The sequence below is a fragment of the Sander lucioperca genome, chromosome 4, assembly GCF_008315115.2.
Source record: "Sander lucioperca isolate FBNREF2018 chromosome 4, SLUC_FBN_1.2, whole genome shotgun sequence".
Classification (NCBI taxonomy): Eukaryota; Metazoa; Chordata; class Actinopteri; order Perciformes; family Percidae; genus Sander; species Sander lucioperca.
In genome coordinates, this window is record NC_050176.1 from 10,206,795 (window position 1) to 10,233,157 (window position 26,363).

Consider the following 26,363-nt stretch of genomic DNA (forward strand, 5'->3'; position numbering starts at 1 on the left):
GACCCCAGTACTGCTCTCTGTCCCGTATGTGCACTCCCTGCATAACAGCTGTGCTGTAAGAGTCATGCAGTGATTGGCTGTGCTATGCTGGCTCATTTACATAAATGACACATGACTGGACGAGACGCAGCAAGTGGAGGAGCTTGTTGATGGCAGGGAGGAACCATGAGTGAGAATAATCCTTCTGTGAATGGCCTCTTTTTTCACCCCTACATTAATTAAGACTATACTTTCAGGGATCATTTCTATAGTCTTGACTTGAGAAATGTGTTTCTAAAGTGTTTGGTCTCGCTACCACGATGATGAGTCGTGATATTCTTTCTGAGCGTGAAGGACAGAGAGTAATGATTTACTTCTATGCTCTCTGTCATTGATGACCGTTCTTTGCTTCTTCATGGAGCATAAGGAATGGAATATGATCAGAGTGGTAGTTGGTGTGTTAAAAGTAAGTTAAACCTGAACTATGTAGTGATGGTGATTTAAGCTTTTCAGCAGATTAAATAGCAAAAGTATTAGTTTATCAAGGCTTAATTTGCTTATAATACCACGTGTTGGTCAAAGAGTGTAAAACAGGCAGATATTTTACAGATGATCTATGTGATACACTGTTCGCAGCAAGTCTTAAAGGACAATTCTGGCGCAAAATGAACCTAGGGGTTAATAACATATGTGTACAGAGTCGAACGTTCTCTGGGACATGTTTTCATGCTAATCAAATGTGTCTCTAGCTTGAAACAAGCTAGCGCAAACCGGTGGTTAGCTGCTAACGCTAGCTTTCGGGGCACATGGTAAATCGCTGTTTATACCATAACAAGGCTCAAAATAGCACCACCAACGGTAGCATAATGAGGGTCCCTACATGTAAACCGAATTATTGAGAACTTTGTAAGTGTACAGACAGTTATTAAAAAGATAGATTATAAAGACAGTAGCGATCATGTTACATGCGGGCGCCATCTTGGAAAACAGTCATGAGCAGTCGAACGCTGAACGCTGTTCAACCCAGTAACCAGTAACATAGCTCAAACACAGAGTTCGTGTTTGGATTTGGGCCACACAGAGACTGTTTTTGACTGTTTTGCGCTAGTAAAGACTTAGAAATAACGATGAAGAAAAACTCAATTTCCACATAATACATTTATAAGAATATAGTGTGTATTTCTGGTGATATGATTAACATAACCCTATAATAAACGGATTTCCTTGATAGTACTGCAGCTATAAAACGTGTTTAAATCAATTCTTTGGTCATAATATAGTAATAGCATATAGTATTCTAAAATGAAAAGTGGCAGTGGTTTAACCAGGCAGAGGGCAGTGAATGTGCTCACGTAGATCATGGGGTATAATAAAACTGTGTAGATTGGAACTAGTTCCTAAACCAGTGATGTGTTACGGACGCGCTTCACAGAAAACTTCGGGATTCTCGACACGCGCTCTGAAGCCTCGGGACAGAACGTAACATCACTAAAGTTTACAGTGTCTTAATTGTAAACTGGTTCTTTACAGCCTGGTGACTTCTTCCAGTCAGTGAGATAAATTAGTAGTGATGGGGAAAGTTGTTCTTACAGTGTACTTCATCACTAGGATCAGTTCACTAAAAAGATTTGTTCAAAAGATGAGTTCACCGAGTCATTCAGAGCTTGACGGAGCTCGACTGTAGTAGTCCCTCACTAAACTGAAACACGTCTTAACATTCAGTTCAGCTCACAGCACATATGTGAAAAAAATGAATGAACATAACAAAAAATTGTGTCAAGCTTTCTTTTTTTAACATAATTTGTGCCAGTCTTGAAATATTTGTCTTGTCGGTGGTGGACAAGGTTATTTGAAAGGGTTCTACCAACCTCAAAGATCAGCACCTACTTTTCTGACTTTGTAGTGTCTTATTTCTTTTGTAAAAATGTAAATGGAGTTGAGCCATAATTCATTTTTATTTGTAACATGCTTTTCCTACTGTGACATGTCAAAATGTCAGAAAGGTGCATTGTTTGGAAGCCCATCTCTACACATCCATGTTACACTCACACAGGTGTTTTCACTTGACTAATCAGACTGTGTGGCCATTACAGGCTGTGCTTGATTGGCATGTCTTCATTTAAGTTTTTTCCACTTTACTCAGGTGTGGAGGTTGAAACTGTGGCTAAAGTCTGAATGCAGCAGGTTCAACCATCCTTTGGTCTGTGAATGAAGAGCTTGGTCGTTCAACTCCAGATATGTTAAGAACCAGTTTTAATGCAAATAAATGACTGGAGCATTTATTGTAGAAAATAAGTAGGCTGAAACAGAATTATTGAGACAAAGAGTGACTGATAATCTAATTTAATCTACATATTGGTCTTCTTATGGAATCTACCGGACCTAAACTTTTGGCTCTCTTCACACCAACTGCCGATAGAAACAATGAAATTAAATATCTGGAAGTACGCAGGCGGTTCCCTGTTTGTTACCTGCTCTGTGTCGCATATATTTGACACCATAAACATAAAAACCACATCGATGCGTTCCCCAGACCTTTATGTTTCTTGTGATGATAATATTTTTTGCTGTTTGGACCCACCGTTTTGATTTACAGAACAAACTTAAGAGATATACTTATCATTAAATGGACATGTTTGACCCATGGAAGATACTGTCTCCCCCTCCCTCACTGTGGAAATCACCATAGCAACAACTTCTTACACACACACCTCCTAGGCTCCTATCATAAAGACTCTTTACTGTAGGCTGTGTTGTCCTTTCTTTACAGGACATGTCAAACAGCAGAGTAAAGGCACACTGTCAAAATTTCTTCCGGAATTTTCTAGTTTGATTATATTTATTTCTGAGTTGAAGCAGTTCAGTTCATACCAAATATTCACTGCGACTGATGACTGCTCTTGGCATTATTTTGTAACTATGAAGATTTGGATATGATCACTGGGTTTGCAGAAATATATTTTAGTATGAATTAAGGCAGCATTTATTGTTTAATAAAAATTATTACAAAAAAAATCTATTACCTGCTGACCACAATGACGTGGGCTGTTCTCATACCTGCAGCACTTGGCCTGCTTAGCATGGTCCAGCAATCAACAAAGCTGAGGTAGTCAACTGGGATGGGCTGACTCACTGCTTGCTGTCATTGACATGAGTGTTAATACTGCTGTCTGAGAGGGAAGCAGACATTGAATAATGACTCAATTCATCTGTTCTGTTATAGATGATGGTTCCTATGGCGTGTTTTAATATTTGTAATCTTTGAACAAAATCCACTTTCTTTCTTTTTTCTTACTTTCATACAATTGTTTCCTCTATCTCAGTGTTTATCTCTGTATCACAGCTGTGCTGTCAGAGTCAAGCAGTGATTGGCTGTGCAATGCTGTTATTCACAAAAACACACATGACTGGACGAGTTTATTAATGGCAGAGAGGAACCCTCAGTGACAGTAAGTATCCAGTGAATGAGATGCAGTTTTCACCCTCAATCTAGACAAGGCTATACTTTCAGGGATCATTTCTATAGTTCTTGACTTGAGAAATGTGTTTCTAAAGTGTTTGGTCTCGCTAACCACGATGATGAGTCGTGATATTCCTTTCTGAGCGTGAAGCTGATAGAGAGTAATGAGTTACTTCATATGTTCTCTGTCATTGATGATTGTTCTTTGCTTCTTCATGGAGCATTGAGGAAGAGAATATGATCGGAGTGGTTGTTGATCTGTTTAAAGTACGTTGCACCTGAACTAAGCGCAAGCATTGAAGCTTTGCAGTGAATTTCTTCACAAAAGTGTTCATTTATTGAGGCTTCATTTGATCACAATACCACCTGTTGGTCAGAGAGTGTAAAACAGGTAGATATTTTACAGATGATCTACAGTGAGGAAAATAAGTATTTGAACACCCTGCTATTTTGCAAGTTCTCCCACTTAGAAATCATGGAGGGGTCTGAAATTGTCATCGTAGGTGCATGTCCACTGTGAGAGACATAATCTAAAAAAAAAAATCCTATTAACTATTTATTTGTATGATACAGCTGCAAATAAGTATTTGAACACCTGTCTATCAGCTAGAATTCTGATCCTCAAAGACCTGTTAGTCTGCCTTTAAAATGTCCACCTCCACTCCATTTATTATCCTAAATTAGATGCACCTGTTTGAGGTCGTTAGCTGCATAAAGACACCTGTCCACCCCATACAATCAGTAAGACCAACTACTAACATGGCCAAGACCAAAGAGCTGTCCAAAGACACTAGAGACAAAATTGTACACCTCCACAAGGCTGGAAAGGGCTACGGGGAAATTGCCAAGCAGCTTGGTGAAAAAAGGTCCACTGTTGGAGCAATCATTAGAAAATGGAAGAAGCTAAACATGACTGTCAGTCTCCCTCGGACTGGGGCTCCATGCAAGATCTCACCTCGTGGGGTCTCAATGATCCTAAGAAAGGTGAGAAATCAGCCCAGAACTACACGGGAGGAGCTGGTCAATGACCTGAAAAGAGATGGGACCACCGTTTCCAAGGTTACTGTTGGTAATACACTAAGACATCATGGTTTGAACTCATGCATGGCACGGAAGGTTCCCCTGCTCAAACCAGCACATGTCAAGGCCCGTCTTAAGTTTGCCAATGACCATTTGGATGATCCAGAGGAGTCATGGGAGAAAGTCATGTGGTCAGATGAGACCAAAATAGAACTTTTTGGTCATAATTCCACTAACCGTGTTTGGAGGAAGAAGAATGATGAGTACCATCCCAAAAACACCATCCCTACTGTGAAGCATGGGGGTGGTAGCATCATGCTTTGGGGGTGTTTTTCTGCACATGGGACAGGGCGACTGCACTGTATTAAGGAGAGGATGACCGGGGCCATGTATTGCGAGATTTTGGGGAACAACCTCCTTCCCTCAGTTAGAGCATTGAAGATGTGTCGAGGCTGGGTCTTCCAACATGACAATGACCCGAAGCACACAGCCAGGATAACCAAGGAGTGGCTCTGTAAGAAGCATATCAAGGTTCTGGCGTGGCCTAGGCAGTCTCCAGACCTAAACCCAATAGAGAATCTTTGGAGGGAGCTCAAACTCCGTGTTTCTCAGCGACAGCCCAGAAACCTGACTGATCTAGAGAAGATCTGTGTGGAGGAGTGGGCCAAAATCCCTCCTGCAGTGTGTGCAAACCTGGTGAAAAACTACAGGAAACGTTTGACCTCTGTAATTGCAAAGAAAGGCTACTGTACCAAATATTAACATTGATTTTCTCAGGTGTTCAAATACTTATTTGCAGCTGTATCATACAAATAAATAGTTAAAAAATCATACATTGTGATTTCTGGATTTTTTTTTAAATTATGTATCTCACAGTGGACATGCACCTACGATGACAATTTCAGACCCCTCCATGATTTCTAAGCGGGAGAACTTGCAAAATAGCAGGGTGTTCAAATACTTATTTTCCTCACTGTATTTAGCTAGACAACCAAGGAGATTTAATAATTATGTTGTGCTACTAGCTAGCTACCTACTAACTAGTGCTAGCTAGCTGTTAGCCTGCAGTTTCGTGAACAAAGCTCATCCATGGCTTCAGCTGTCATCCACGTTACAAGCTTTACAGCATACAGCCCTCGGATGTATCATAAGAGAGAACCAAGGCGATGTAATCACTATGTCTGTAGTAACGTTATGTAGGCATATAGCTAGCTATGTACAGATCTTAATACAGCCATGCTAGCTACCCCTGATGTTAGCAACTAGCTAGCTAGCCGATAGCCCGCCAGTTTGGGAAACGCTATTGACGTTACATCCACGTAGCTAACAGGCTTTACAGCAGCTACATACATCCCTCGGATGTATCATAACTTCATAAGATAATACCATGGACGTATTCATAGAACACATGGTGAATTACAACCATTAGCTATATCCATTATTACAGCTAGCTACATGAGCTAGGGAGAACAGTCATGTGAGCGGGCGGGCGCAGCCCCGCGGCTCTGCTCGCGTCCACTATGCGCGTTCATCATGCCAAATTTAATAATTCTGGATTCGCTTCTAGGGAATGTTAAAAATGTTAAAAAAGTAACGTTTTAAACAAGGACCCTTTCAGTGTTCGGGCTGGTAAGTTGATATACCCAGAAACAAATTATCCGCTGAAATATAGACGTTTCTTTCACCATGCAAAGTCTATGTGAAAAGTCTTTCTGGGCCATGGGGTGCAGTACCACCGATATCCGCTAAACCCATGGTGGCTTTTAGACTCGACGCTCTTCCTGGGGGCTTGTTTCAGGGATCATTTCTATAGTCTCTGACTTGAGAAATGTGTTTCTAAAGTGTTTGGTCTCGCAACCCACGATGATTAGTCGTGATATTCTTTTCTGAGCGTGAAGCTGACAGAGAGTAATGATTCCCTTCATATGCTCTCTGTCATTGATGATCGTTCTTTGCTTCTTCATGGAGCATTGAGGAAGAGAATGTGATCAGAGTGGTTGTTGGTATGTTTAAAGTAAGTTAAAGCTGAACTAGGTAGTGATGGTGATTTAATACTTTTAAGCAAATTCAACAGCAAAAGTATTCAAGTATATCTCGCTGCAGTCTGTGGGAAGGTGGGGCTTGACATCAAGCCCTGCCCACATCCAAGTCAGCCATTTTTTTTTTTTTGCTTATGTCATTCCCCATATGCTCTAACGGACCAAGACCGTTCTCTTTCCGTGCGTTAATGGACATCGGAAAAACGTTTTTTTCCGAGTGAAAACGTCATCATTCACGTCCCTTCCTGTGGGAATCAGAGGTGGGAAACTCGGGCCAGATTTTGCTAACCGAGTTTCCCAGTTGGTGACGCGTTGTTGACAACTGATGTTTGATGTAGGCGACTTTGGTTCACTGAACATATTTCAATGACAATAAACTGTTTATTGTGGACAAATGCCTCTGCTGAGAAACATACACAGACATAACATATTTCAAATTATTCAGAAATAAGCCTATGTATAAAAAAAAAAACAACACATTATCCGTGTCCTTTCCTGTTCGTTGTCCTGCAGATAACACAAACACCTGACGATGTGCTGTTTGTATGCTCGCATAAGAAAACAGCAGCAAATTATTGTGGCCTCCATGTTTTCACCAGGTGTTCACACACCTGATGCTCTAGGCTACGGCCAACAGTTGGTGGCAGTCATGCAACAAGTTGTTATGCCAAATGCCAATATAACAGAAGAAGAAGAATACGCATCACGACCATCCTAACCATGTGAACACTGGTAGTCGGAAAAACAACGTAATCACGGGGGGCGGTCCCTGTTATTCCGAGGTGGCATGAACGCGCCATTAATACATCCATGACCAAGACAGCCTGGTAGAATTTTTTTACTATGAAGAAAATTATTTGGCTAAATGCCATGTTTTTTATTTTAAATCTTTTAATTTTATTTGAAAATTTTTTATCTATAAATGTAAATAATCTGAAAGAAAACCGAATAGGCTAGTCCCCAATTTAAAAATGACATGAAATTATATTTTAAAACTTTAAAAAAGGACTGACAAATAAGAAAGCCATCCGGACTCTGAACATTTACAATGCCTTATAAACTCTTTAATGAAAATTTAATGCGCCCTTTTTTCGTGTATGTATGTATGCATTTCATGTTTTCAATGTGTTTATGGATCTGTACTTGAATAATAAAGTTTTTTGAAGACAAAAAAAAAAAAAAATAATGACAGCCTGGTAGCGAAGCTGATATAGCCTCTTGATTCACATTAGATAGAAACTGATGATGTAGGCTAAACACAAACGACATTTCATGCAACAGTGAAGTTTTCATGTAGTTACTACTGATTTCTGATTTTGAAATGATATCCAAATTTGAAAAATGGGTCATTTTAAACCTTGTTAATATTGATGATAATGTGTTTAAACGGAAAACGTGCCATATTTCATTTAATTTAGCCCTCAAAAGTAGAATGGTGTGTTGTTTCGTTATGGACTTTCATATTAACAGCAAGAATTCAGTCACAACCAAATGTACAAAGGGGCGATTTTGCTTTAACACTTAACAGGTGAACCAGAAGCATACAGATGAAACTCGAAAAATTAGAATATTGTGCAAAAGTTCATTTATTTCAGTAATTCAACTTAAAAGGTAAAACTAATTATATAGACTTATTACATGCAAAGCGAGATATTTCAAGCCTGTATTTGTTATCATTTTGATGACTATGGCTTACAGTTTATGAAAACCCTCAGAAAATTTGAATATTGTGAAAAGGTTCAATATTTTAGGCTCAAAGTGTCCCACTCTAATCAGCTAATTAATCCAAAACACCTGCAAAGGGTTCCTGAGTCTTTAAATGGTCTCTCAGTCTGGTTCGTGTAGAATTCACAATCATGCGAGATGCTCCTCGGATATTACCTGCACAGTAACACACCTAATCTAAGTATTTCAAAAGGTCAAACACACATACAGATGTTTAGATACAGTAAAATTGCTACGTGATTACCGTTATATCCGAGGGTTGAAGTTTTAACGGGGCAGTGCAAGTTGCGGCTGTGGTTTAGCTGAAGCTAACGCAGCCTGAGCTTTCACATTACAATATAAAAGGTGTTGACCGTTGACTTAGCTAGCACGCAAGGAGTTTATTTACATGTCTATGAGCGTGTTAGGAAACTACACCAAAAGACAAATACTGAGGAATATTGATAGAAAGCAGGGGAAACTAGTAGGCTACTTCCATACTTTTTAGCATTGGCTAATTAGCAACCTGCCTGCCATCAGATGTAGCTTCCGAGCTAGCTAGCAGCTAGCCCCAGAAGCTCATGAAAACGAGGCTTTCACCGGAGCAGTCTTACGTTATTTCTGAACCACTCTTTTCGTTTCAAAGTCGGAAATCAAATGAACGAAAAAGTACACGGGCCCAATTACAGTTCACTGTTGTTGCATGAAATGTCGTTTGTGTTTAGCTTACATCAGTTTCTGTCATCTAATGTGAAACAAGAGGCTATATATCAGCTTTGCTACCGTCTTGGTCCGTTCGAGCGTATGGGGAGACAACGTAGGTAAAAAATAGACTGACTTGGATGTGCTTCCCGCAGACTGCAGCGAGATGCTCCTCAAAGTATTAGTTTATCGAGGCTTAATTTGCTTACAATACCATGTGTTGGTCAAAGAGTGTAAAACAGGCAGATATTTTACAGATGATCTATGTGATACACTGTTCGCACCGCAAGTCTTAAAGGACAATTCTGGCGCAAAATGAACCTAGGGGTTAATAACATATGTGTACCGAGTCAAACATTCTCTGGGACATGTTTTCATGCTAATCAAATGTGTCTCTAGCTTGAAACAAGGTAGCGCAAACCGGTGGTTAGCTGCTAACGCTAGCTTTCGGGGCACATGGTAAATCGCTGTTTTATACCACTAACAAGGCTCAAAATAGCACCACCAACGGTAGCATAATGAGGGTCCCTACATGTAAACCGAATTATTGAGAACTTTGTAAGTGTACAGACAGTTTATTAAAAAGATAGATTATAAAGACAGTAGCGATCATGTTTACATGCGGGCGCCATCTTGGAAAACAGTCATGAGCAGTCGAACGCCAAACGCTGTGCAACCCAGTAACCAGTAACATAGCTCAAACACAGAGTTCGTGATCGGATTTGGGCCACTTTTGCCTGCAGTCTGAATGTAGCCAGAGACTGTTTTTGACTGTATTTTGCGCTAGTAAAGACTTAGAAATAACGATGAAGAAAAACTCAATTTCCACATAATACATTTATAAGAATATAGTGTGTATTTTCTGGTGATATGATATTAACATAATTGTATAATAAACGGATTTCCTTGATAGTAATGCGGCTATAAAACATGTTTAAATCAATTCTTTGGTCATAATATAGTAATAGCATATTAGTATTCTAAAATGAAAAGTGGCAGTGGTTTAACCAGGCAGAGGGCAGTGAATGTGCTCACGTAGATCATGGGTGTATAATAAAACTGTGTAGATTGGAACTAGTTCCTAAACCAGTGATGTGTTACGGACGCGCTTCACAGAAAACTTTCGGGATTCCTCGACACGCGCTCTGAAGCCTCGGGACAGAACGTAACATCACTAAAGTTTTACAGTGTCTTAATTGTAAACTGGTTCTATACAGCCTGGCTGACTTCTTCCAGTCAGTGAGATAAATTAGTAGTGATGGGGAAAGTTGTTCTTTACAGTGTACTTCATCACTAGGATCAGTTCACTAAAAAGATTTGTTCAAAAGATGAGTTCACCGAGTCATTCAGAGCTTGACCGGAGCTCCGACTGTAGTAGTCCCACTCACTAAACTGAAACACGTCTTAACATTCAGTTCAGCTCACTAGTTAACATTAAATTAACAGTTTAGACTTAAGTTTTATTGACGTGGTTTTGTTACGGTTATACTCTGTTTACTACTCAATAGCCGCTCGTTTTGGTCCTGTGTGACGACAAGGACGAACCATGAGTGAGAATTATCGTCCTTTGAATGACTTGCTTTTTTCAGCCGTAGAATTGTTAAGACTATACTTTCAGGGATCATTTCTATAGTTCTTGATTTGAGAAATGTGTTTCTAAAGTGTTTGGTCTCGCTACCCATGATGATGAGTCGTGATATTCCTTTCTGAGCGTGAAGCTGACAGAGAGTAATGATTCACTTCATATGCTCTCTGCCATTGATGATTGTTCTTTGTTTCTTTATGGAGTATAGAGGAATGGAATATAGTCAGAGTGGTAGTCATGTTCTGTGTTGAAAAATAATGTATAGATGAAATCATAATCTTAAGATTAAAATCTTTAGAGAGAGTTATAGATTTTGTTAGTAGATAATTATCAAACCATAGGCTACTTTCTCTTTCTCTTCATACTTTCAGTGCTATTAACTGAACCAACTGCTGCTAAATATGAATTTGGTTGTTGATATTACTCAGGGCAGTGCTGCACTTTGTGCCCACTTGGCCACTTAGTTACAGACATTACAGTATTTTAAATGTATATTTATATAAATTTTTATTTCTCTGTTGTCATATTTTTAATTGTGTGCGTTTATTACCTGCACCAGGACCTGTGTTATCCATTTAGTTCCCTTTCATGTATGACATGTTATGTAATTACAATAAATATCCTCATTTTTATTTTACGCTGTCTTTAATGTAAACTGGGACTTTACATGTAATGCAGCCTGTCTGACTTCTTTCAGTCTGTGAGAGAAATTAACCTTTTCTGTTGCCAGTATTTAGAACTTTGACAAAATTTGTCAGTGTAACTTTTTTTACTAAATTAATTACATTTTCTATTTACAAACTTACTTACTCGCTGACTTACTTATTACTTACTAAAGCCCTTTTATACAAGCGTTTTCTTGACCCCAGTACTGCTCTCTGTCCCGTATGTGCACTCCCTGCATAACAGCTGTGCTGTAAGAGTCATGTAGTGATTGGCTGTGCTATGCTGGCTCATTTAAATAAATGACACATGACTGGACGAGACGCAGCAAGTGGAGGAGCTTGTTGATGGCAGGGAGGAACCATGAGTGAGAATAATCCTTCTGTGAATGGCCTCTTTTTTTCACCCCTACATTAATTAAGACTATACTTTCAGGGATCATTTCTATAGTTCTTGACTTGAGAAATGTGTTTCTAAAGTGTTTGGTCTCGCTAACCATGATGATGAGTCGTGATATTCTTTTCTGAGCGTGAAGCTGACAGAGATTAATGATTTACTTCATATGCTCTCTGTCATTGATGACCGTTCTTTGCTTCTTCATGGAGCATTGAAGAAGAGAATATGATCAGAGTGGTTGCTCTATGTTTAAACTAAGTTAAACCTGAGATAAGACAAAGTATTAAAGCTTTCCGGTAAATTTCTTCACAAAAGTGTTCATTTATTGAGGCTTCATTTGATCACAATACCACCTGTTGGTTAGAGAGTGTAAGACAGGCAGATATTTTACAGATGATCTATGTCAGTGGTTCTCAACCGGTGGGGCCCGCCCCCCTGGGGGGGGCGCGAGTAGGCTACAGGATGGGAGGAAAAAAAAAAAAATCACGTAATGTAATGTAACTACACGTCGCTCGGTCGTGGCTGGGTAGCGTTGCATTTCCTCCCCGACTCATTTCCTGGTTCTCCTTCTCCATAAACAACATGAACTCAAGGAGATAATTAACTTTTCCTGCTCCAGATTTCCCACTGTGGTCAGAAAGAACAGAGGAGACACTTTGTTTCTCTCACTATAACTCTAGAGTCGGTACTCGCTCTAAAGCTAAACGCCGTCACTCTCTCACTTCTCCCTCTACCACACACACACACACACACACACACACACACACACACACACACACACACACACACACACACACACACACACACACACACACACACACACACACACACACACACCAGTGCACAAGTATAAACATCAGGCCACATACGTAGGCTACGGAGAAAGCTCTGTGTGGAGCCTCCGCACAACTGTAAAACAAGTCATCCTCCTGGCGACTTTTTTTTGTCAAAAGTGACTAGCGATAAATCTAGCGACTTTAACTGGTGTTATTGGAGACTTTTGTGGTGTTTGGAGACTCGAAAACACGTATCACTCTGCAGTTATGTGCTCAACGAGCAGCGGGTGCTGCCGTGAGCCCCTCCCCCGTCCAAAAGCCCTCATAGGCAGTGTTGCCAACTTAGCGACTTTGTCGCTAGATTTAGCGACTTTTCAGACCCCCTTAGCAACTTTTTTTCAAAAGCGACTAGCGACAAATCTGGCGACTTTCTGTAGAAAAGTCGCCAATATTGTCCAGCGAGCACGCAAGGTATTTCTCTCCTGTAGCCGCCTTCTGTTCTGTGACAGAGGAGCAGCCTCTCCCCTCTCTCCTCATGTGTAGCAGCACTGCGCACAGTGTGCAGGTAGTTAGAAGGGGAGGGGGGGACAGGGTGTGCGGGTGCTGGTGTAGGTAGGAGAGACAGCGGGACGCGACGGGAGAAAGACTCCGCTGAGCTGGCCTGGCCCTGGGCAAGCCAGCCTTCTTTGAGAATTCTTTATCGATCTTTTTCCCTCCCTTTGTAGAATAACATTTTTTTACTTCAAAGATAGGCTACCTAAGTAATAATTATAAGGTAAAATAAATTCATGTATTGAATTTGTGATTATTTGGCTAAAGAATTCTATTTCTTTTTATCTACCTTGCTGACAAAACCACTAAGCTTTATACAAATGATTGCGTAATGACGTCAAAAATATGCAAATGAGCGTATGACGTCATCAAACGACTTTTAGCGACTTTTGGAGCTGGTGCTAGCGACTTTCATTGGAAAAGAGTTGGCAACACTGCTCACAGGCGGTCAGTCTCTCAGTAGCCTCGCGCAGCAGTCCCAGCCTGCAGAGAGGAGACACACACCACTCCGCGTCCAGGCTTGCACACACGCACACATCGTTACATCATAGCCTCAACTTATTGAAAACACAACTAATCCACATCCAAATTATTTCAAAACCAAACAAAAATAGAGAGATTTCTAGTGAGGACCAACAAGGCAACCGACGCACCACCAGCTGCAAAAAAGCTTTGAAGGTACATTGAAGCATACCTGGCTCAGGTCTCACATTAACATCGCCTACCTGCAAGCTTCTGTCAAAAATGCAGATGATATGCCTACTGTTAGGCCTAGTAATAATAACAGTAATAAAGCATGAATTCATATCAGAGGTCTGGTGCCAATTCCCAATTATAGCAATAGCCTAGTAATGATAATAGGCCTACTACTACTCATGATAATAATAATAATAATAATAATAATGCCTGCAAGCTCACATTAGAAGTCTGGTGCTACTGCCAATTATAACAATAGCCTAGTAATGATAATAGGCCTACCTACCGCTACTGATGACAATAATAACAATAACAATAACAACAACAATAATAATAATAATAATAATAATAATAATAATAATAATAACAATAATAATAATAATAATAATAATAATAATAGTGTGGGCCTAAAAATAATAGCCTAGCCTAGGGCTATCTATCTATCTATCTATCTATGCAAGGTGGTGTAGTGGGGGTGGCGCCGGGAAGGGGGGGCCCAACTGCAATGAACCAGCTTTGGGGGGGCCCAGCTTGCAAAAGGTTGAGAACCCCTGATCTATGTGATCTGTGGTAATGGAGCATTGATGAGGGGAATATGATCAGAGTGGTAGTAGCAGGGTTGTAGATTACCAATAGCATGAAATCTACTTTAACTTTCTACTTTGGTCTAGTATGACGCCATGTTATTGTCATTCACAGTTGACATTGTACTGCACTTTTTTAAAAAGCAAGGGTTTAAGAAATGAAAAAAATAGTTGTTGCAGGGGTGGCCATGGTTACTTGAAGGTATCTGAAATCTATCAACTGTTTACCACAATGATAATTTGATTATATTTCTTTCTGAGCAGAAGCGGACAGTGAAGAATAATTCAGTTTATACCAAATATTCACTGCGACTGATGACTGCTCTTGGATTTCTTGCAGAAATATATGGTAAATATTTTAGTATGGATACTTATAAATGAATTAATGGAGCATTTATTGTAAAAAAAAATATATTATCTGCTGACCACAATGAGTGTTAATACTGCTGTCTGAGAGGGAAGCAGACATTGAATAATGATTCAGTTCATCTGTTCTGTTATTGATGATGGTTCCTATGGCATATTTTAGTATTTGTAATCTATGAACAAAATCCACTTTCTTTCTTTTTTTCTCACTTTCTTACTTTCATACAAGTGTTTCCTCTATCTCAGTGTTTATCTCTGTATCACAGCTGTGCTGTCAGAGTCAAGCAGTGATTGGCTGTGCAATGCTGTTATTCACTAAAACACACATGACTGGACGAGTTTATTAATGGCAGAGAGGAACCCTCAGTGACAGTAAGTATCCAGTGAATGAGATGCAGTTTTCACCCTCAGTCTAAACAAGACTATACTTTCAGGGATCATTTCTATAGTTTCTGACTTGAGAAATGTGTTTCTAAAGTGTTTGGTCTCGCTACCCACGATGATGAGTCATGATGTTCTTTCCTGAGCGTGAAGCTGACAGAGAGTAATGATTTACTTCATGTGTTCTCTGTCATTGATGATTGTTCTTTGCTTCTTCATGGAGCATTGAGGAAGAGAATATGATCAGAGTGGTTGTTGGTATGTTTAAAGTAAGTTAAACTTGAACTAAGTGCAAGCTTTGACGCTTTGCAGTAAATTTCTTCAGAAAAGCGTTTATTTATTGAGGCTTCATTTGATCACAATACCACCTGTTGGTCAAAGAGTGTAAAACAGGCAGATATTTTACAGATGATCTATGTGATCTGTGGTAATGGAGCATTGATGAGGGGAAGATGATCAGAGTGGTAGTAGCAGGGTTGTAGTTTACCAATAATATGACATCTACTTTAACTTTCTACTTTGGTCTAGTATGACGCCATGTTATTGTCATTCAAAGTTGACGTTGTACTCACTGTAAATGCAGAAACTTTAAAAAAAAAAGCAAGGGTTTAAGAAATGAAAAAATAGTTGTTGTAGGGGTGGCCATGGTTACTTGAAGGTATCTGAAATCTATCAACTGTTTACCGCAATGATAATTTGATTATATTTCTTTCTGAGCAGAAGCGGACAGTGAAGAATAATTCAGTTTATACCAAATATTCACTGCGACTGATGACTGCTCTTGGCTTTATTTTGTAACTATGAAGATTTGGATATGATCACTGGGTTTGCAGAAACATAGGGTAAATATTTTAGTATGAATTAATGCAGCATTTAGTGTAAAAAAAATTATTATAAAAAAATATATTATCAGCTCACCACAATGACGTGGGCTGTCCTGTTCTCATACCTGCAGCACTTGGCCTACTTAGCATGGTCCAGCAATCAACAAAGCTGAAGTAGTCAACTGGGATGGGCTGACTCACTGCTTGCTGTCATTGACATGAGTGTTAATACTGCTGTCTGAGAGGGAGCAGACATTGAATAATGATTCAGTTCATCTTTTCTGTTATTGATGATGGTTCCTATGGCGTATTTTAGTATCTGTAATCTTTGAACAAAATCCACTTTCTTTCTTTTTTCTTACTTTCTTACTTTCATACAAGTGTTTCCTCTATCTCAGTGTTTATCTCTGTATCACAGCTGTGCTGTCAGAGTCAAGCAGTGATTGGCTGTGCAATGCTGTTATTCACTAAAACACACATGACTGGACGAGTTTATTAATGGCAGAGAGGAACCCTCAGTGACAGTAAGTATCCAGTGAATGAGATGCAGTTTTCACCCTCAATCTAAACAAGACTATACTTTCAGGGATCATTTCTATAGTTTCTGACTTGAGAAATGTGTTTCTAAAGTGTTTGGTCTCGCTAACCACGATGATGAGTCGTGATATTCCGTTCTGAGCGTGAAGCTGATAGAGAGTAATGATCTTCTTCATATGCTCTCTGTCATTGATGATTGTTCTTTCCTTCTACATGGAGCATTGAGGAAGGGAATATGATCAGAGTGGTCGTAGCACATATGTGAAAAAAATGAATGAACATAACAAAAAATTGTGTCAAGCTTTCTTTTTTAACATAATTTGTGCCAGTCTTGAAATATTTGTCTTGTCGGTGGTGGACAAGGTTATTTGAAAGGGTTCTACCAACCTCAAAGATCAGCACCTACTTTTCTGACTTTGTAGTGTCTTATTTCTTTTGTAAAAATGTAAATGGAGTTGAGCCATAATTCATTTTTATTTGTAACATGCTTTTCCTACTGTGACATGTCAAAATGTCAGAAAGGTGCATTGTTTGGAAGCCCATCTCTACACATCCATGTTACACTCACACAGGTGTTTTCACTTGACTAATCAGACTGTGTGGCCATTACAGGCTGTGCTTGATTGGCATGTCTTCATTTAAGTTTTTTCCACTTTACTCAGGTGTGGAGGTTGAAACTGTGGCTAAAGTCTGAATGCAGCAGGTTCAACCATCCTTTGGTCTGTGAATGAAGAGCTTGGTCGTTCAACTCCAGATATGTTAAGAACCAGTTTTAATGCAAATAAATGACTGGAGCATTTATTGTAGAAAATAAGTAGGCTGAAACAGAATTATTGAGACAAAGAGTGACTGATAATCTAATTTAATCTACATATTGGTCTTCTTATGGAATCTACCGGACCTAAACTTTTGGCTCTCTTCACACCAACTGCCGATAGAAACAATGAAATTAAATATCTGGAAGTACGCAGGCGGTTCCCTGTTTGTTACCTGCTCTGTGTCGCATATATTTGACACCATAAACATAAAAACCACATCGATGCGTTCCCCAGACCTTTATGTTTCTTGTGATGATAATATTTTTTGCTGTTTGGACCCACCGTTTTGATTTACAGAACAAACTTAAGAGATATACTTATCATTAAATGGACATGTTTGACCCATGGAAGATACTGTCTCCCCCTCCCTCACTGTGGAAATCACCATAGCAACAACTTCTTACACACACACCTCCTAGGCTCCTATCATAAAGACTCTTTACTGTAGGCTGTGTTGTCCTTTCTTTACAGGACATGTCAAACAGCAGAGTAAAGGCACACTGTCAAAATTTCTTCCGGAATTTTCTAGTTTGATTATATTTATTTCTGAGTTGAAGCAGTTCAGTTCATACCAAATATTCACTGCGACTGATGACTGCTCTTGGCATTATTTTGTAACTATGAAGATTTGGATATGATCACTGGGTTTGCAGAAATATATTTTAGTATGAATTAAGGCAGCATTTATTGTTTAATAAAAATTATTACAAAAAAAATCTATTACCTGCTGACCACAATGACGTGGGCTGTCCTGTTCTCATACCTGCGGCACTTGGCCTGCTTAGCATGGTCCAGCAATCAACAAAGCTGAGGTAGTCAACTGGGATGGGCTGACTCTCTGCTTGCTGTCATTGACATGAGTGTTAATACTGCTGTCTGAGAGGGAAGCAGACATTGAATAATGACTCAATTCATCTGTTCTGTTATAGATGATGGTTCCTATGGCGTGTTTTAATATTTGTAATCTTTGAACAAAATCCACTTTCTTTCTTTTTTCTTACTTTCATACAATTGTTTCCTCTATCTCAGTGTTTATCTCTGTATCACAGCTGTGCTGTCAGAGTCAAGCAGTGATTGGCTGTGCAATGCTGTTATTCACAAAAAAAAACATGACTGGACGAGTTTATTAATGGCAGAGAGGAACCCTCAGTGACAGTAAGTATCCAGTGAATGAGATGCAGTTTTCACCCTCAATCTAGACAAGGCTATATTTTCAGGGATCATTTCTATAGTTTCTGACTTGAGAAATGTGTTTCTAAAGTGTTTGGTCTCGCTAACCACGATGATGAGTCGTGATATTCCTTTCTGAGCGTGAAGCTGATAGAGAGTAATGATTTACTTCATATGTTCTCTGTCATTGATGATTGTTCTTTGCTTCTTCATGGAGCATTGAGGAAGAGAATATGATCAGAGTGGTTGTTGATCTGTTTAAAGTACGTTGCACCTGAACTAAGCGCAAGCATTGAAGCTTTGCAGTGAATTTCTTCACAAAAGTGTTCATTTATTGAGGCTTCATTTGATCACAATACCACCTGTTGGTCAGAGAGTGTAAAACAGGCAGATATTTTACAGATGATCTACAGTGAGGAAAATAAGTATTTGAACACCCTGCTATTTTGCAAGTTCTCCCACTTAGAAATCATGGAGGGGTCTGAAATTGTCATCGTAGGTGCATGTCCACTGTGAGAGACATAATCTAAAAAAAAAAATCCTATTAACTATTTATTTGTATGATACAGCTGCAAATAAGTATTTGAACACCTGTCTATCAGCTAGAATTCTGATCCTCAAAGACCTGTTAGTCTGCCTTTAAAATGTCCACCTCCACTCCATTTATTATCCTAAATTAGATGCACCTGTTTGAGGTCGTTAGCTGCATAAAGACACCTGTCCACCCCATACAATCAGTAAGACCAACTACTAACATGGCCAAGACCAAAGAGCTGTCCAAAGACACTAGAGACAAAATTGTACACCTCCACAAGGCTGGAAAGGGCTACGGGGAAATTGCCAAGCAGCTTGGTGAAAAAAGGTCCACTGTTGGAGCAATCATTAGAAAATGGAAGAAGCTAAACATGACTGTCAAGCTCCCTCGCACTGGGGCTCCATGCAAGATCTTACCTCGTGGGGTCTCAATGATCCTAAGAAAGGTGAGAAATCAGCCCAGAACTACACGGGAGGAGCTGGTCAATGACCTGAAAAGAGATGGGACCACCGTTTCCAAGGTTACTGTTGGTAATACACTAAGACATCATGGTTTGAACTCATGCATGGCACGGAAGGTTCCCCTGCTCAAACCAGCACATGTCAAGGCCCGTCTTAAGTTTGCCAATGACCATTTGGATGATCCAGAGGAGTCATGGGAGAAAGTCATGTGGTCAGATGAGACCAAAATAGAACTTTTTGGTCATAATTCCACTAACCGTGTTTGGAGGAAGAAGAATGATGAGTACCATCCCAAAAACACCATCCCTACTGTGAAGCATGGGGGTGGTAGCATCATGCTTTGGGGGTGTTTTTCTGCACATGGGACAGGGCGACTGCACTGTATTAAGGAGAGGATGACCGGGGCCATGTATTGCGAGATTTTGGGGAACAACCTCCTTCCCTCAGTTAGAGCATTGAAGATGTGTCGAGGCTGGGTCTTCCAACATGACAATGACCCGAAGCACACAGCCAGGATAACCAAGGAGTGGCTCTGTAAGAAGCATATCAAGGTTCTGGCGTGGCCTAGGCAGTCTCCAGACCTAAACCCAATAGAGAATCTTTGGAGGGAGCTCAAACTCCGTGTTTCTCAGCGACAGCCCAGAAACCTGACTGATCTAGAGAAGATCTGTGTGGAGGAGTGGGCCAAAATCCCTCCTGCAGTGTGTGCAAACCTGGTGAAAAACTACAGGAAACGTTTGACCTCTGTAATTGCAAAGAAAGGCTACTGTACCAAATATTAACATTGATTTTCTCAGGTGTTCAAATACTTATTTGCAGCTGTATCATACAAATAAATAGTTAAAAAATCATACATTGTGATTTCTGGATTTTTTTTTAAATTATGTATCTCACAGTGGACATGCACCTACGATGACAATTTCAGACCCCTCCATGATTTCTAAGCGGGAGAACTTGCAAAATAGCAGGGTGTTCAAATACTTATTTTCCTCACTGTATTTAGCTAGACAACCAAGGAGATTTAATAATTATGTTGTGCTACTAGCTAGCTACCTACTAACTAGTGCTAGCTAGCTGTTAGCCTGCAGTTTCGTGAACAAAGCTCATCCATGGCTTCAGCTGTCATCCACGTTACAAGCTTTACAGCATACAGCCCTCGGATGTATCATAAGAGAGAACCAAGGCGATGTAATCACTATGTCTGTAGTAACGTTATGTAGGCATATAGCTAGCTATGTACAGATCTTAATACAGCCATGCTAGCTACCCCTGATGTTAGCAACTAGCTAGCTAGCCGATAGCCCGCCAGTTTGGGAAACGCTATTGACGTTACATCCACGTAGCTAACAGGCTTTACAGCAGCTACATACATCCCTCGGATGTATCATGACTTCATAAGATAATACCATGGACGTATTCATAGAACACATGGTGAATTACAACCATTAGCTATATCCATTATTACAGCTAGCTACATGAGCTAGGGAGAACAGTCATGTGAGCGGGCGGGCGCAGCCCCGCGGCTCTGCTCGCGTCCACTATGCGCGTTCATCATGCCAAATTTAATAATTCTGGATTCGCTTCTAGGGAATGTTAAAAATGTTAAAAAAGTAACGTTTTAAACAAGGACCCTTTCAGTGTTCGGGCTGGTAAGTTGATATACCCAGAAACAAATTATCCGCTGAAATATAGACGTTTCTTTCACCATGCAAAGTCTATGTGAAAAGTCTTTCTGGGCCATGGGGTGCAGTACCACCGATATCCGCTAAACCCATGGTGGCTTTTAGACTCGACGCTCTTCCTGGGGGCTTGTTTCAGGGATCATTTCTATAGTCTCTGACTTGAGAAATGTGTTTCTAAAGTGTTTGGTCTCGCTACCCACGATGATGAGTCGTGATATTCTTTTCTGAGCGTGAAGCTGACAGAGAGTAATGATTCCCTTCATATGCTCTCTGTCATTGATGATCGTTCTTTGCTTCTTCATGGAGCATTGAGGAAGAGAATGTGATCAGAGTGGTTGTTGGTATGTTTAAAGTAAGTTAAAGCTGAACTAGGTAGTGATGGTGATTTAATACTTTTAAGCAAATTCAACAGCAAAAGTATTCAAGTATATCTCGCTGCAGTCTGTGGGAAGGTGGGGCTTGACATCAAGCCCTGCCCACATCCAAGTCAGCCATTTTTTTTTTTTTGCTTATGTCATTCCCCATATGCTCTAACGGACCAAGACCGTTCTCTTTCCGTGCGTTAATGGACATCGGAAAAACGTTTTTTTCCGAGTGAAAACGTCATCATTCACGTCCCTTCCTGTGGGAATCAGAGGTGGGAAACTCGGGCCAGATTTTGCTAACTGAGTTTCCCAGTTGGTGACGCGTTGTTGACAACTGATGTTTGATGTAGGCGACTTTGGTTCACTGAACATATTTCAATGACAATAAACTGTTTATTGTGGACAAATGCCTCTGCTGAGAAACATACACAGACATAACATATTTCAAATTATTCAGAAATAAGCCTATGTATAAAAAAAAAAAACAACACATTATCCGTGTCCTTTCCTGTTCGTTGTCCTGCAGATAACACAAACACCTGACGATGTGCTGTTTGTATGCTCGCATAAGAAAACAGCAGCAAATTATTGTGGCCTCCATGTTTTCACCAGGTGTTCACACACCTGATGCTCTAGGCTACGGCCAACAGTTGGTGGCAGTCATGCAACAAGTTGTTATGCCAAATGCCAATATAACAGAAGAAGAAGAACACGCATCACGACCATCCTAACCATGTGAACACTGGTAGTCGGAAAAACAACGTAATCACGGGGTCGGTCCCTGTTATTCCGAGGTGGCATGAACGCGCCATTAATACATCCATGACCAAGACAGCCTGGTAGAATTTTTTTACTATGAAGAAAATTATTTGGATAAATGCCATGTTTTTTATTTTAAATCTTTTAATTTCATTTGAAAATTTTTTATCTATAAATGTAAATAATCTGAAAGAAAACCGAATAGGCTAGTCCCCAATTTTAAAATGACATGAAATTATATTTTAAAACTTTAAAAAAGGACTGACAAATAAGAAAGCCATCCGGACTCTGAACATTTACAATGCCTTATAACCTCTTTAATGAAAATTTAATGCGCCCTTTTTTCGTGTATGTATGTATGCATTTAATGTTTTCAATGTGTTTATGGATCTGTACTTGAATAATAAAGTTTTTTGAAGACAAAAAAAAAAAAAAATAATGACAGCCTGGTAGCGAAGCTGATATAGCCTCTTGATTCACATTAGATAGAAACTGATGATGTAGGCTAAACACAAACGACATTTCATGCAACAGTGAAGTTTTCATGTAGTTACTACTGATTTCTGATTTTGAAATGATATCCAAATTTGAAAAATGGGTCATTTTAAACCTTGTTAATATTGATGATAATGTGTTTAAACGGAAAACGTGCCATATTTCATTTAATTTAGCCCTCAAAAGTAGAATGGTGTGTTGTTTCGTTATGGACTTTCATATTAACAGCAAGAATTCAGTCACAACCAAATGTACAAAGGGGCGATTTTGCTTTAACACTTAACAGGTGAACCAGAAGCATACAGATGAAACTCGAAAAATTTGAATATTGTGCAAAAGTTCATTTATTTCAGTAATTCAACTTAAAAGGTAAAACTAATTATATAGACTTATTACATGCAAAGCGAGATATTTCAAGCCTGTATTTGTTATCATTTTGATGACTATGGCTTACAGTTTATGAAAACCCTCAGAAAATTTGAATATTGTGAAAAGGTTCAATATTTTAGGCTCAAAGTGTCCCACTCTAATCAGCTAATTAATCCAAAACATCTGCAAAGGGTTCTTGAGTCTTTAAATTGTCTCTCAGTCTGGTTCGTGTAGAATTCACAATCATGCGAGATGCTCCTCGGATATTACCTGCACAGTAACACACCTAATCTAAGTATTTCAAAAGGTCGAACACACATACAGATGTTTAGATACAGTAAAATCGCTACGTGATTACCGTTATATCCGAGGGTTGAAGTTGCATTTTAACAGGGCAGTGCAAGGTGCGGCTGTGGTTTAGCTGAAGCTAACGCAGCCTGAGCTTTCACATTACAATATAAAAGGTGTTGACCGTTGACTTAGATAGCAAGCAAAGAGTTCATTTACATACGAGCGTGTTAGGAAACTACACCAAAAGACATATACTGAGGAATATTGATAGAAAGCAGGGGAAACTAGTAGGCTACTTCCATACTTTTTAGCATTGGCTAATTAGCAACCTACCTGCCATCAGATGTAGCTTCCGAGCTAGCTAGCAGCTAGCCCCAGAAGCTCATGAAAACGAGGCTTTCACCGGAGCAGTCTTACGTTATTTCCGAACCACTCTTTTCGTTTCAAAGTCGGAAATGAAATGAACGAAAAAGTACACGGGCCCAATTACAGTTCACTGTTGTTGCATGAAATGTCGTTTGTGTTTAGCTTACATCAGTTTCTGTCATCTAATGTGAAACAAGAGGCTATATATCAGCTTTGCTACCGTCTTGGTCCGTTCGAGCCAAGCCCCCAGGAAGAGCGGCGAGTCTAAAAGCCACCATGGGCTTAGCGGATAACGGTGGTACTGCACCCCATGGCCCAGAAAGACTTTTCACATAGACTTTGCATGGCGAAAGAAACGTCTATATTTCAGCGGATAATTTGTTTCTGGGTATATCAACTTACCAGTCCGAACACTGAAAGGGTCCTTGTTTAAAACGTTACGTTTTTAACATTTTTAACATTCACTAGAAGCGAATCCAGAGTTATTAAATTTGGCATGATGAACGCGCATAGTGGACGCGAGCAGAGCTGCGGGACTGCGCCCGCCCGCTCACATGACTGTTCTCCCGAGCTCATGTAGCTAGCTGTAATAATGGATATAGCTAATGGTTGTAATTCACCATGTGTTCTATGAATACGTCCATGGTATTATCTTATGAAGTCATGATACATCCCAGGGATGTATGTAGCTGCTGTAAAGCCTGTTAGCTACGTGGATGTAACGTCATTAGCGTTTCCCAAACTGGCGGGCTATCGGCTAGCTAGCTAGTTGTTAACATCAGGGGTAGGTAGCATGGCTGTATTAAGATCTATACATAGCTAGCTATATGCCTACATAACGTTACTACAGACATAGTGATTACATCGCCTTGGTTCTCTCTTATAATACATCCGAGGGCTGTATGCTGTAAAGCTTGTAACGTGGATGAGAGCTGAAGCCATGGATGAGCTCTGTTCACGAAACTGCAGGCTAACAGCTAGCTAGCGCTAGTTAGTAGGTAGCTAGCTAGTAGCACAACATAATTATTAAATATCCTTGGTTGTCTAGCTAAATACATCTATCGTTTATTTAGCTAAGCATGTAAACGATCGGGAACAACGAAAACAATGTTTAACGTTAGTGAATATTTTAGACAATGAAAACGGCGAGTTCATGAGTTCGCCAGTAAGAGACACGACAGAGAAGCTCATGAACGCGCATGTTGCTACCGGTTGCTACGACAACGCAAACAAATTGTTGCTAGTGCGCATGCCCATCGTGAGCCAACCAGCGTTATGGGCCAACAATGCGGAAGAGCCGAGCTCCATGTTTGCTTTATGCGCTTTTGAGCACTCTCATTGGAACATACGGGGCTTCCCGCCGAACACTGTATCCAGTTCTCTTAATACATCCATGGTTCGAGCGTATGGGGAGACAACGTAGGTAAAAAAAAAAATAAATAAATAAAAAAGACTGACTTGGATGTGGGCGGGGCTTGATGTCAAGCCCTGCCTTCCTGCAGACTGCAGCGAGATGCTCCTCAAAGTATTAGTTTATCGAGGCTTAATTTGCTTACAATACCACGTGTTGGTCAAAGAGTGTAAAACAGGCAGATATTTTACAGATGATCTATGTGATACACTGTTCGCACCGCAAGTCTTAAAGGACAATTCTGGCGCAAAATGAACCTAGGGGTTAATAACATATGTGTACCGAGTCAAACATTCTCTGGGACATGTTTTCATGCTAATCAAATGCGTCTCTAGCTTGAAACAAGCTAGCGCAAACCGGTGGTTAGCTGCTAACGCTAGCTTTCGGGGCACATGGTAAATCGCTGTTTTATACCACTAACAAGGCTCAAAATAGCACCACCAACGGTAGCATAATGAGGGTCCCTACATGTAAACCGAATTATTGAGAACTTTGTAAGTGTACAGACAGTTTATTAAAAAGATAGATTATAAAGACAGTAGCGATCATGTTTACATGCGGGCGCCATCTTGGAAAACAGTCATGAGCAGTCGAACGCCAAACGCTGTGCAACCCAGTAACCAGTAACATAGCTCAAACACAGAGTTCGTGATCGGATTTGGGCCACTTTTGGCTCCAGTCTGAATGTAGCCAGAGACTGCTTTTGACTGTATTTTGCGCTAGTAAAGACTTAGAAATAACGATGAAGAAAAACTCAATTTCCACATAATACATTTATAAGAATATAGTGTGTATTTTCTGGTGATATGATATTAACATAACTGTATAATAAACGGATTTCCTTGATAGTAATGTGGCTATAAAACGTGTTTAAATCAATTCTTTGGTCATAATATAGTAATAGCATATTAGTATTCTAAAATGAAAAGTGGCAGTGGTTTAACCAGGCAGAGGGCAGTGAATGTGCTCACGTAGATCATGGGTGTATAATAAAACTGTGTAGATTGGAACTAGTTCCTAAACCAGTGATGTGTTACGGACGCGCTTCACAGAAAACTTTCGGGATTTCTCGACACGCGCTCTGAAGCCTCGGGACAGAACGTAACATCACTAAAGTTTTACAGTGTCTTAATTGTAAACTGGTTCTTTACAGCCTGGATGACTTCTTCCAGTCAGTGAGATAAAGTAGTGGTGATGGGGAAAGTTGTTCTTTACAGTGTACTTCATCACTAGGATCAGTTCACTAAAAAGATTTGTTCAAAAGATGAGTTCACCGAGTCATTCAGAGCTTGACCGGAGCTCCGACTGTAGTAGTCCCACTCACTAAACTGAAACACGTCTTAACGTTCAGTTCAGCTCACTAGTTAACATTAAATT

At 39.9% G+C, this 26,363-nt stretch overlaps 1 long non-coding RNA gene and 9 other non-coding genes across 10 annotated transcripts; all 10 read left to right on the forward strand.

Annotated features, from left to right (window-relative positions):
* The first annotated feature begins 220 nt into the window (after positions 1 to 220).
* On the forward strand, positions 221 to 429 carry LOC118494993. Its single transcript, XR_004897277.1, has one exon. It is a non-coding gene; the product is annotated as a small nucleolar RNA U3 (small nucleolar RNA).
* A 3,045-nt stretch (positions 430 to 3,474) lies between these two features.
* LOC118494989 lies at positions 3,475 to 3,690 on the forward strand. Its single transcript, XR_004897273.1, has one exon. It is a non-coding gene; the product is annotated as a small nucleolar RNA U3 (small nucleolar RNA).
* A 2,553-nt stretch (positions 3,691 to 6,243) lies between these two features.
* On the forward strand, positions 6,244 to 6,457 carry LOC118494995. Its single transcript, XR_004897279.1, has one exon. It is a non-coding gene; the product is annotated as a small nucleolar RNA U3 (small nucleolar RNA).
* Positions 6,458 to 10,506: 4,049 nt separating this feature from the next.
* On the forward strand, positions 10,507 to 10,722 carry LOC118494990. The gene has a single exon (XR_004897274.1). It is a non-coding gene; the product is annotated as a small nucleolar RNA U3 (small nucleolar RNA).
* Positions 10,723 to 11,571: 849 nt separating this feature from the next.
* Positions 11,572 to 11,787, forward strand: LOC118494987. Its single transcript, XR_004897271.1, has one exon. It is a non-coding gene; the product is annotated as a small nucleolar RNA U3 (small nucleolar RNA).
* Positions 11,788 to 14,940: 3,153 nt separating this feature from the next.
* Positions 14,941 to 15,156, forward strand: LOC116043122. Its single transcript, XR_004103398.2, has one exon. It is a non-coding gene; the product is annotated as a small nucleolar RNA U3 (small nucleolar RNA).
* Positions 15,157 to 15,245: 89 nt separating this feature from the next.
* LOC118494936 lies at positions 15,246 to 25,751 on the forward strand. The gene is made up of 4 exons (XR_004897135.1): positions 15,246 to 15,330; positions 23,251 to 23,255; positions 24,265 to 24,269; positions 25,677 to 25,751. It is a non-coding gene; the product is annotated as an uncharacterized LOC118494936 (long non-coding RNA).
* On the forward strand, positions 16,298 to 16,513 carry LOC116043095. The gene has a single exon (XR_004103374.1). It is a non-coding gene; the product is annotated as a small nucleolar RNA U3 (small nucleolar RNA).
* On the forward strand, positions 18,284 to 18,499 carry LOC118494991. Its single transcript, XR_004897275.1, has one exon. It is a non-coding gene; the product is annotated as a small nucleolar RNA U3 (small nucleolar RNA).
* LOC118494994 lies at positions 21,053 to 21,266 on the forward strand. Its single transcript, XR_004897278.1, has one exon. It is a non-coding gene; the product is annotated as a small nucleolar RNA U3 (small nucleolar RNA).
* Positions 25,752 to 26,363: the final 612 nt, after the last annotated feature.